Here is a 12,967-nt window from a genome sequence, read left to right as displayed (position 1 = left end):
GTAGATTAAATCGCACTGAAACACAGAAAAGAAGTTAAATAATTGCCCAAAGTCATAAGATACTTATGTACAGAAGGGAATAATGTGTTTTGATTTTAAAGTTATTGAAATATAGGCATGGTACAATCCCCCCCACATAAAGGTCTTACCAACCTGCCTCTTCAAAGTTTGAAATCATCCAAAATTCTCAAATTAATCTTTCTACCTAATGTCACAAAGACTAATTTTGTTATTAAAGTTCTATTTAAAGTAACAAAATGTCACAAATTAATACAAAGGTTACCATATGTATTTTAAGAGAGAAAACCAGGAAAAAATATCCAAAAATTACATTACACAAATTTCTTTAAATGTTTTGAAAGCAGTATGTGAATATGATTTTAAGGACATGATTATAGGGAGAATGTCAGAAAATTAAATCTTAATATAACATCAAATTTATTTCCTGAACTCATGATTTCATTAATGTTTAACATTTGGGGAAGCATCATATTTGCCTTTGAAATATGTTGTAGCATTACTTAGAGCCACAAGTAACTCTAACACAAGAGAATCCAACAGACTAACAATGTTTCATGTATTCCTAATGTTCTTTTCATATGTAAAAATTATAAAATGCCCTAGAGAAGACAGTTAATTTTCTTCTATACTATATTAGTTCATTTCAACATAGCAAAAAATTGAAAGGATGCAAACAACATCTGCAGAAGAAAATTTCCTCTGCCTTTTACTTGGTGTCTTGACAAAAGTACTCACCAGAGAAAATTTTGACAGAGAATTGAAACACATGTTAAATCCACAACGCATTTTTAATGCATTTACTACACCAACTGACATCTCAAAATGCATCTCTCCTTATTTTCCAATCAGAAAGAATTCAAAAAAGTGTAGTTACATTTAAGGGTTTTCTCTACAGGACTTTTTTTAAATGATAAAACTGGATAAATATTTTTTTTCTTGGGATGTCAGATAACTCTTTATCTTCCTGACTATGTGGCTAATCATGACCTACCAAATTTTTCCAAATTAACCTCTTCAGAGACATTTTATATTATTTATAACTAGAGAAATGGAAATAAAGTACAGCAAATAAACAAACATTCCTGCTATCAATACATTATCTCTGTTCAAGACAAAACATCCAAAAATTTTCTACAGTCCTCTAAAGGCATCATGAATCTCTATTTTCACACATTTATCTTTGGGGTAGAGCTTTCCTGAGTGAGAAAGCAAGCTAACATTTCAATAAAAGGAACATCCCATATTAATTTGCTTTTATTTCCTAATGTACGCTAAAAATTCCTAAAACTTCATCAACATTCAAAGTCCAACTCTTCTGAATTACTCTTCAAATCAGTCACCAGTAACAGTTTTTTCTACATATTAGTCTTTTGTGCCGTAAAGAGTACTGGTGATGCAGTATTTATGAAAAAAGTGTCCCATTCATCTTTCCAAGATTTTCTTCCAAGTTGGTGACACCCATTCTGCATATTAAAAAAAAAACTTTTATAATTAAAACCTTCAAACATTTTAATATAGAATAACAGGCCTCAAATAAATTCCTAAACCAAATTATCAACATTGTGTCATCTGCTTAACCACCCTTTTTTCTTTCTTTCTTTTTGTTTTTCTTCATATATTCTGAGGCAAATCCCACTCCCAAGTACTTCATTATATATCAAATCAGAATCTAAACAAGGTCTATCAATTACCTCTCATCTCTTAAGTCTCCATAATTTGCAACAACTCATCTCCTCTTTTCAAACATGGCATTTATTTACTGAAGAAACCAGGTTAGCTGTTTTATAGAATACCTCACATTGTCATCTGATTGTTTCCTCATGATATTATTTTTTAATGTTGGCGCTACGTTGACCTTAACAGAAGATGTCAAAGGAAAGTTCTCAAACAACAGAGCTCTATTTCTTCCTCAAATGATCCTTAAATAATTTGTTAACTGAAATGTTGAAGGGTTATAACTGTCTAGACATGCAATGTGGAATACTAAACAAATGTGAGCATGCACAGGCAATGCCAATTACATCACCGTCTTAAGATACCATTATGATTTTATCCTGATTTTAACAATTTTTAAAATAGGTCTTAGAAATTTTTTCTTGAAAAATAATCTTACAAGAGCAATTACAAAAAACCTACACCTAACATCGTACTTACAGTTAAAACCCTGAATATTTTCCCCTAATATCAAAAACAAAGCAAGGATGTCTGCTCTTACCACTCTTATTCCACATTACAGTGGAGGCCTCAGCCAATACAAGAAAAAGAAGTACCAGGCATACTAACTGGAATGGAAGAAATGAAATGATCTTTTTTTTTGCAGATGACATGACTATTAGAAAGTCCTAAAGAATCAACAAAAAAAAAGCTACTAGAACTAAAACTGAGTTTAAGTCAGTTAAGGTCAACAGATACAAAACAGTCATATTTCTATAAACTGTAATGAATAATTAGAATATTTTAAAAATTTGAGTACCATTTATAATAGCACCAAAACCCAAGAAATCCTTGGATCTAAATCTTACAGTTGGGAGACTTACACCAACTGATTTCCAGATTTACTATAAAGCTAGAATAAACAAAACAATATGGTACACTACAGAAAGGACAGATATACAGATCAATAGAACAGAATAGAGTCCAGATATAGACCCACAAATATATGGTCAACTGATTTTCAACACAGCTTGCAACGGCAATACAGTGGAGAAAGAACAGTCTTTTCAACAAATGGTGCTGGATTTAATGAATATCCCAATGTAAAAAACTCAGCCTCAAACCCTACCTCTCACACCATACAGAAAACCTCAAAATGGATCATAAAACAAAATGCAAAACCTGAAACTATAAAACTGTGAAAATATAGGAGAAAGCTTTTATAAGCTTAGGTTAACCAAAGACTTCAAAGATACGACACCAAAAGCATGATCCATAAATAAAAACTGTTAAAAAGAGCTTCATCAGTATGAAGAACTCAGTTCCTTAAAAAGCACTCAAAAGTTACATTAAGCTATGGAGAAGATAAGCCACAGATGGGGGAAAAGCAGTTACAAATCACATATCTGACAAGGACTTGTATTCAGAAGATGCTATTCTTGAAAAAAAATCCCTAAACAACACAAATTAAAGAAAAATTTTTAGAGAATGGACAAAAGATTTGAACAGATACTTCACCAAAAAAGATACATGAATGGTAAATAAAAACATGAAAATATGCTCAAAACATCACTAGTCATTAAGGAAATGCAAATTAAAATCACAGTAAGATAACACCCATTATAATGGCTTAAAAGAAAAACTGAAAATACTAAGTGCTAGTGAGCATACAGAGTAACTAGAATTGTCCTATACTGCTAACAGAAATGCAAAATTAGTACAGTCACTGTGGAAGTTGACTTTGGCAATTTTTCTAAAGTTAAACATACACTTTACATACAGCCCAGCGATATCCTTCCTAAGTATATATTCAAGTAGAATAAGAACTTAGGTTCACATGAAAAACTTCAGCAAATGTTTTTACTTGTTTTTTTTTACCCCCCCATAATTGACAAAAAGTGGAAACAGTTGTCTCTCAACTGGGGAAAGGACAAACAGTGGAAAATCCATATAACGGGATACTATTCAGAAATAAAAGGAACTACTGATACACTCAAACCATGAATGAATGTCATTATGCTAAGTGAAAAAAGCCATACTCAAAAGACCACATGCTATAAGATTTCATGCACATAACATTCCTGCAAAGGTAAATGAGGTAACATAAACTGCTCAATGGTCTCCAGGGATGGGGGTGGTTGGAGGAGGGCTGATAACAAAGGGACATGAGAAATTGGGGCAAGAGGTGGATGGGGGTTGGGGGGGGCAGGTTCTAGATTATGCTTACATTGATTTTTTGAAATTCATTTTTAGTGCTAAAAATGAGAACAGGGTGTGAATTAAAAGGACTCCTATTCTAAATATGTATTCTAAACATAATTGTTTTTACCCAAAGGATTGGTGTCTATTTGGTTAACCTTCACTCATAAATTATTAAAAGCAAAAAACAAAAAAACAGTTTAAGCAAAAAGAGACCGCAGACCCGACCACAGTGTTCCTCCCCAACAACACAATATACTGTTATTTATATTATGTACTTTATGTTAATTCCTATAATACAAATAGAACAAAGTAATTCAGGAAAATATTTTTGTTTTTAAATATTAAAAATTAATTTGAAAACGAACCTTTATTAATATTATTAAATAATTAAATTCTTATATCTCCCTCATATAGTATTAAAAAGTTTAGGAAATAATGTAAATGAAAACAAGGAAGAAAGTAATTACATGAAGTAAAACAGATCCCACTACATTAAGCTCTTGTTTAAGAAAAGTAAACTAAAGGTGAAAAAAAAAATTATGAATTATCCTATAAGTTAACCAGTAAAATTTTAAATAAGTCAGTAGAGGTAATTAAAAAGGATACAGTGTTTGGACTTCATATAAACAATAAAATTTCATAAGTTACATATTTTACTAAGGATTTGAAAGCAGTCAGTAATTTACTAGAAGTCAACAACTGTGATCCAAGATTAACCACTCTAATAAATACTATTATTTAAGCTATGGATTTAAGGTTAATGCATTAACATGCTAACCCTTTTAATTTACTATCTGTATATAGCAAATAAACTTGTGGAAAGGAATATAAGTCAGACCATACTTTATTTCTTATCTATTTCACATTAAAAATTTCCAGAAATACAAGAGTGATGTATATTTCAATGAATCTCTAAAATTCCAAAATAAGTTAAATCTAGAATGACATTTTTGGAGTCTAATAATAGATATTTGGCCGATAATCACTGTCCAACAGTTCTTGGCTGTGTTATACTTCAAGCACCAGGACAGAAATTAGGAATGCTCTCAAAAATTAAATAAAGACTTTGAAAACCACTGTGAGGCAAAATTACTTTAAATACTTGGCAGAACTGCTATCAAATGTTTAAAGTCTTTTATTTTAAAATAATAAGAAGAGGGCTTCCCTGGTGGCGCAGTGGTTTAGGGTCCGCCTGCCGATGCAGGGGACACGGGTTCGTGCCCTGGTCCGGGAGGATCCCGTATGCCGTGGAGCGGCTGGGCCCGTGAGCCATGGCACCTGAGCCTGCGCGCCCGGAGCAACGGGAGAGGCCACAACAGTGAGAGGCCCGCGTACCGCAAAAAATAAAAAATAAAAAATAAAAAATAAAAATAAAATAATAAGAAGAAAGTAAAATAACTTAAACAGTCAAGGTTAGTTTTCTACCCAGAAAACAATCTTTCTCATTTTATAAGGCTTTATGTACCAAGTTTGAACCATGCACTACATATAAATGGAGGGGAGGGGGAGTGCTACTTTCCACCACAACGCTATGAGACAGAGTAAAGGACACAAAACATTCACTTTTGCCACTTTTGCCACTCAGTACCTGACTTCTTCCCATAGGCAAACTGCCTATTTCATGAGTTCTGGTTGGGGACGAAGATGGTCAGTCACCCTTAACAGGAGTTGAAAATGCTGATTCACCTACAATATGGACAAGGATATATATCCTAACTACTAGATGCTCCGGCACCATACTTTGACCATGGATCTAGGGACTCAAAAGGGAGTGGATGGAGAGATCTTTCTGTCAGCACTAAAAAGAGAGGCTACAAGATCAAGTTTCCTGAGGTTCAAATAGCAGAGGTACTGTAGCATCCAGTGCTTGGTATTGATAGCACCAGTTTCTCATCAGACCAACCTGGAGCACTGATCCTAAAAGTGAATACTCAGTATTCTTTTAACCACCTCCTTTTCTTAGTTTACAACTAAGAACAATGATCAATAGTTTATTCTTATCTCTATTTTATAAATGAAAAAACTAAGGCTTAAAAATCTTAAACTTGCCCAAGGTCACATAATATATTCAAAAATCTAGTTTAAATGTATCTATACTCAACAGCTAACGGGATCAAATGCATTTTATATCTACTTTTATAAGTAGTAAATATACAAATTATTCCATTAATTAAACTCCTCAGGGGAAGCAATTTATTTTCATAACTGCACCGACTAGGACATTTCAGATATTCATAAACCTGTTTTGAACTGACTTGTTATTATGTGTGCACATACTTTTCAAATTTCATTGGAATTAGCTTCAATCTAAAATCTCCTTATATTCAGTAAAGAGGATTAGTAGCAAAGATGGGATTCAAATCCAACTTTTCTGCCTATCGCCCATGCTCTTTCCATTACACCACTTCTCCATAAGGCTTGTGTTGTTAAACTACCCCATCCCCCTTTTATTCTTAGGACTGACTAGAAAGGCAAACTTCAACACTTAAATTTCCCCTTGGATTCACAATTTGCACCTTAAATTATTGTCTTCTAAATAGCTGCAAAGTAACCTTTTCAAAGGTTAAACAAAACTGAAATCACAGAAACAGGTTTTTTAACTAATTTATCTGATACATCCTCCTCCCAAGGTATAATTTAAACCAACACTTCATTTGCTTCATACTGAGATTTTTCAGAAAGTATCCTCTTTTGAGGGGGGTGGGGGGAGGGGAGTCAGGGCATAGTTGCTCTAGGTTAAGTTTCTATAAATGACATGAGGCGCATTTACTACTTAATTCTCTATCTCCCTTCCAATGTGCACAGAGAAGAATAACAACTGCCAAGAAGTTTTACAAGAAGGCCAGCAGGTGCAGGGCCCTATCCTTATGAAACCTACAATCTCCCCAGGGCATAACTGTCTTCATCTTTAAAAGAAAAGAAAAAAGCCTTTCTAATTCTTTTGATCTTTCAAGTTTCAACTTAAATGTTTATCAACTCCTTAAGATTATAAATTAGTAAGAAGACTATCTCTATAGTGTATACTTAGGTATAATGGAAAATTGTTTCTAAAACTTTGTTAATAGTCTCAGGAAATAAATGCAACAAGAGAAGTAAAATGAATGTACAATAAATGACTGGCAAAACTCAACCAAAATAAATTCCTAAATTAAAACTTTCTCTTGATGTTATGTGGTCAATTATAGCCAGACTGAAACTGAAAAATAAAACTAAGTACTACCACAGCTGCCTACTTAAAAAGAAAAACTATTTTGGCACTAAAGTTACTTCACTTAAATTGCAAAAGCTATAATCAGAATTTGTTTAAATGGCTCTTATTTAACCTTTTTTAATATAGTAATTCTCATAATCAAATATTTAAGCTGCAAAAGTATTATATAAATGTTTTCTTTTAGCAGAGAGACAGTGTTTTAGAAAGGAAAATTTAAATAGCAGTCTAATTACTGCTTAGTTCCCAAATAATTTTTCAAAATCATCACAAATTGTAATACAACTTCTTTCAACTTTGCGAAACATGCCTCCTTGCAGAACTAATAAGCTTCTCTGAAAGAAAAATCAAATAAAAGGTTCAGGAAAAAGAAGTCAATATGGCAAAATATCAAAGCAGCATATACTTCAATGATTTTGTGTTTCCCAGCAGAGATCATGGAAAGATATCTTTTCCAACTCGAGAAATGAAACTGACATACTTTACTTGAAGGGGAAAAAAATGGGAAGAGGGAGAATGGAATAGGCTAGGGAGGAGCATAAAGATTGTGAAACCTTCAAGAAATTCAAGCTCATGCTTTTAGAATTCAGGTCACCATGCCTTACACAGTTTAAAAGTAGAATTACTTTCAAAGAATACATATTTCCTCTGAGCTATGATACATATTTCCTTTTAATGTATCATATTGCAGCAACAGCTGAAATGAACCTCTAGACATCAAAAACACTTCTTGCTCCCACCTACTGCTTTTTTACCTCAGGCATCAAAACTAATGAAACCTATTATCCAGAACATTGAGTTCAGTAACCACATTGGCCATTGCAAATACTGGAGGGTGGAGGGACACTTTCAGGGATGGCACTCCTTATTCAGCCATTAAAATTACTGAAAATCAAATTGTACTCCAAACTCCAGAAACACAAATAGATTAAAGCAGGCACATGAAACAAGGAGATTATTTGCCAGTTAGATTTCAGTGACAAAATGCTAAAGATAATGCAGCTCTGAATCCAGGATTTATAATTTTCCCACTGCCTTTATGTTCAACCTTTATCTGCAATATATAAAGCCCACTAGTTTTGTTATTTTTAACTATTAAATCTACTACCTAGGAATTGTACTAAGCAAATATTATAATAACGTTTATCAATTTATCATTTATCCATTTAATTTTAAGGGTTGCAACAAATGAAATATTTTAAAGATAAATATATAGAGATTTTTGAAGTGTCTGCTTTCTTTTCTTTTTTTAATTGGGCTATAGTTGATTTACAGTGTCTTCTTAAAACTGACTCACAAAAAAACTGAGTAACAAAGTAGCATAATGCTATGTTAATTCTGAAATACAGCATTATACCCATAAAAAATCCAATTACATAACAACACTATTGATTGATCACAGTTATGTTGCCATCGACTGCCTTGTAAAATCTATATTTGAAGTCATTAATAACTAAATGGACTGACTTATTACTTAATTCAAATTCAACCCACTTAGAGTTCTGATTTCCTTGATTTGCTTGTGGGTGTAGAATATTTGGTATCAGTTAACAAATCTATGTTGAAATGGATTTTAACTATCCCAATGTCAATTCATCAATCAAATAAGAATTAGAGATAGAAGATATATATATCAAAATGCTCCATTTGTTTTGACCTATTTGCCACTTTAAATGATTATGAACGTTGACAATATTCATCAGACAGAAGCACCGTTGTAATTCAAAATTTTAACAGTATAATGTCTAACTAAGGAATCTCTAACAGCATGAGTTCTCTGCCAGTTGCAGGATAACCAGAATTTTAATGACGGTTTCTACACAGCACTGTAGCAGTTGAGACATGACCCAAGTTAGCATTTCAATGGATCACAGGACTCCATGTAAAGCCACTAAACTTTAAATTGACGGAGACCATAAAACTAAATTTCTAGATAAATTGAACAAGACCTTCAAAAGACAACTGCTACAGAAAACAGTCAGGCTGCAGTGTTACTTTAATAGTCACACAGTGAAAAAGAAATCTTGCACAATGGCTGTTACTGACTTCTAAGAACTAAACTTGCCCCCATTTGCTACTCTTTTCAAAGATTTTTAAGTAATTATTACTTTTTCCCCTTTCAAGCTATTAATATGTTCTTAATTTTGTTAATAATACACGTTAACAAATAAAGGCCTAGAGGGACAGCCATCAAAATTAACAGTTATCTTTGGTTGCTGGAATAATTATTTTCTTCTTTACCTCTTTGTGTACGTTAGAGATTTTCTTCAATGAACATGTTCCTTTAAAAAGATACATCATATTTGAAATAGATTTTTTAAAATAAGGCTACTATTATTTATTAAACAGCCACATGCTTTTTAAAAACATAATGCTGTGTGTTCTTAAATTACAATTTGAAAGATCAACATTCTTAGGACAGGAATCACCACAGGAGAAAATTAAATTTTGAAAGAGGAGGAAAACCAGATATGTGATTCAGGTAGAACGTTTATATTTAAATCCGTCAACACTGCAAAACAAACATTTTATAAACTTCCTCTAAGACAATGACTTTAATCAAGATGACTCAACTACTGATTTCAAGATTGGCACAATTGAGCAGTAAAAATTAAAAATACTTCCTTCCACTCTTCAGACACAACCTGATTTGAAACACAACACACACACACACTCACACACCAGACTGCTACTAAAATTCTGAGAGAGCAAGTCCCCAGATTGCCTTTTACACTAAAGCTCAAACAGTTGTCTGTCACTGCTCTTACAGTGAGTAATCCATGCAGCTGTAACTGTTTGAAATGCAGCTGTCTCGCTGGCATTCTCTCCCCACCCCCACTCATCCAGCATTTCTGTTCTTGCTACAATAATCTTACAGAGCATTTTACAGGAGGCTTAGCCCTGGCTGAGGGCACTCTACGGCATGACCGAGAGAACATGGAAACACGATTCATTAGACACGCCTGGAGTGATAACAATGGTGCTGCTTCTTGCTGCCTTTCATTTCGTACATCAGGCTGAGACTAATGCATTCTCGTTACACAACAAGCACATTTATAGACAGGAAAAAACTGTAATCACCTTTGATTAAGAGACAGCATATTTTTCCTACATGAGCCGCCAGCCATACTGACAGAATAATTATTTTTTTAACTGACAGGTTAAAATAGCAAATGTAGCAAAAATAACATCTGCCTGAGGGGGAGGGGAAGGGGAGGGGCTGGGAGGGGGAGGGGCTGGGGAGGGGAGGGGAGGGGGGAGGGGTTGGGGAGAGGAGATGACTACTATTGAAGACTTCGTACACAGAGGTTTCTTAGACGAGGCTCAGTGTCATATCCTTGAGACCTGGTGGGTACCTTGGCTTATATTTAAGCTACACCGTCTATGACAAATAGAACAGGCCCTTATCAAGCAATCTCATTCTATACATCTAATTCTTTACATGTAAAAATTACAGAATTTCTTTGGTCACTTCATGTGTAATTATTACTGACCTCCCTTCTTTCCACTTCTTTCACCATAGGACTACAGAATTCAACAGTAGTATTAATCCTCTTCTCTTTTTCCATTATCCTACTTTTACTACAAAATAATTTACCCTCTTTTACATAAAATGCTAGGCCAAAACAGAAAACCTGCTTCCTATTTAAAGAAAAACAGCAAAAAATGTAATTTTGATTAAAAACAGGAATATAGAATAATTATTTTATATCACCCAGCTTCCTCAATCGAACTCAAAGCACCCAACAAAGGTTTGAATTATAAATTTAAAAGACCTAATTTAAACTGAAAAAAGTCATAAGCCACATTATACTGACAACATGTAAAGTCAATTTTCTTAACAGGAATTTTGTTACTTCTCCATATACCCATACAATTGCAGTCTTTTGTGGGTTCATGTATGTATGTTGCTGGATTATTGTTTATGGGGAGTTTGATAGTTGACATAAAAAATATATTTATTAGCCAGGAATTGAAAGTTTATATGTTAAACCAAAATATTGGAAAGTATTTTTTTCAAGGTTAGCAGACTATATAAACATTTTTTAAAAGATGGTCAGTCTCTCTTTTAAGCTTTCTATAACACTACTCTATTTTACACCAAGAATGTGCTACAAAACTACCAAAACAATCTGTACATGTGAACATTTGTTAAAACAGTAAAGAACCAAAAGTGAGCAAATAATTGAAAAAGTCTGGTTCACAAAACTTTGAGTCCTAAAAATAGCCTTTTAAAAAAATTGTTATGTAGAGCAAATGAATTTTTGTAAAACAGCAAAATGCTTAAGCAATTTTTAGCTGTTGGATTTTAGAGTTTGCTGACCTGAGCTACCACACCAGGCTAGAAACTAGGAAATCTGCTGCCTATCTTTAATGTTTCTGTAAGAGGACCACTGACCCCTAATACGCATTTAAACAGAGTGTGTTTTGAAGAGAAGTCTGATGTGCACCACACTATGTTAGAATTACACATTTAAAAATTTTATCATCTGGCATAAAATAACATCTACTGTAGAAGATAACATCTATACAATTTCTACTCTCTAAGTGCCCATCTTGCCTCCCTTATTTTGGTCTTTTTTACTGTAACAAAGCATGACTCCCCCCAAACTAATCAAATTACTTCCACAAGCTTTCCCGGACTGTTTTATGCTTGGAAAATACAAAATTAACCACCAATATCAAATATGTCACCACAAGCATTATTTTTAAAACTTCAGTATAAATGAATTCTTACTTTAATAAATAACTTGTTGGTTTACATATGAATTTCCATTATATTAACCCAGCTCTTAGAAGAATCTCATATCATTATTTTTCACTTTTATAAGATGGAATGTATAATTCTCCCCTGAAGTCTTCAAAGTTAATTTATGCTTAAAAAAATTTTTTAAACAACCTATTAGAAAGCAATAAAAGCTTCTCAAAACTTTAAATTGAAACATATCCAGAAAGACATTGTCTTTATTCCAAAACTTCTGACATACTTTTAAACAGTTTCCAACTCATAAGCGAAAAAATTTAAAAATGACCTAAATATTCCAAAACTGCCAACATTTTTACTTCACATAGGTGTTTCAACACTAAAAGATTCCTTTGCAATAACACACTTCAATTATGAAATTTACAAGTGCTTTGGGAAATGAAGATCAGTTATTTACACAATGGTGTGAATGAGTTCAATCCTATTTTCTTTCTAAACTTGGCCAGAATGGCATTTTGATTGGAGGATGGGGCGACCCAGTAATTTTGGATAGGGCACAATCTGGAGCTGGGAAGGGATGAGTAGGTTCAATAACACAGAAGGCAGTGGTTTAGTCCCTGTGATCCTGGGAGCAGGATATCCTGTGAAAGAGCCCCAGCAAGTTTCTGGTCTTTTCCATCTCCACATTTAAAGTAGTATGGCTACAGTTTTATCCAGTTATAAATAATGGAGTTCTTCTGAGGGTTCGTTTGAAAACATAAATAAGTACAAAGAGTTTGTAAAGAGGACAGAACTTGCAAACCACCGGAAAAGGAAAAGGAGTAAATAGGACCAGAAACCCACAAAGCCTGGATCACTCCCTAGCACTAACACTCCCCGGCACCGCTGCTTCCTTCACAGTTATCTCCACCTTCCTTGAGATTCTTTCCAGCTTGGCAATTGCATGATTCTAACTATGTGCTCTAGAAGGTGGGAAAGCCTTCCAAGACAGATGGTGAGGACTTCAAATACAGAGTCAATTCCTACCCAATCCACTGGTTCTCATCACAAAACCCAGTACACAACTCAACACTAAAGTTAAGCATTACTGGTTAAATCAGTTTACATAGGCTAGCCTTAGAATCTATCCACCGGTTGGAACAGGTTTTTCATGGGGAAAAAAAATATGCATTTTCCAA

The 12,967-nt window shown here is 33.6% G+C and overlaps 1 protein-coding gene across 5 annotated transcripts in view; it reads right to left on the bottom strand.

Moving 5' to 3' along the window:
• Nucleotides 1-12,967, bottom strand: part of MED13L (mediator complex subunit 13L) — a 296,141-nt gene that overhangs the window by 134,234 nt on the left and 148,940 nt on the right. The window lies entirely within an intron of this gene.

This window comes from Tursiops truncatus, chromosome 13, assembly GCF_011762595.2.
Source record: "Tursiops truncatus isolate mTurTru1 chromosome 13, mTurTru1.mat.Y, whole genome shotgun sequence".
Lineage (NCBI taxonomy): Eukaryota > Metazoa > Chordata > Mammalia > Artiodactyla > Delphinidae > Tursiops > Tursiops truncatus.
This window is presented reverse-complemented; position numbering and strand designations above follow the sequence as displayed.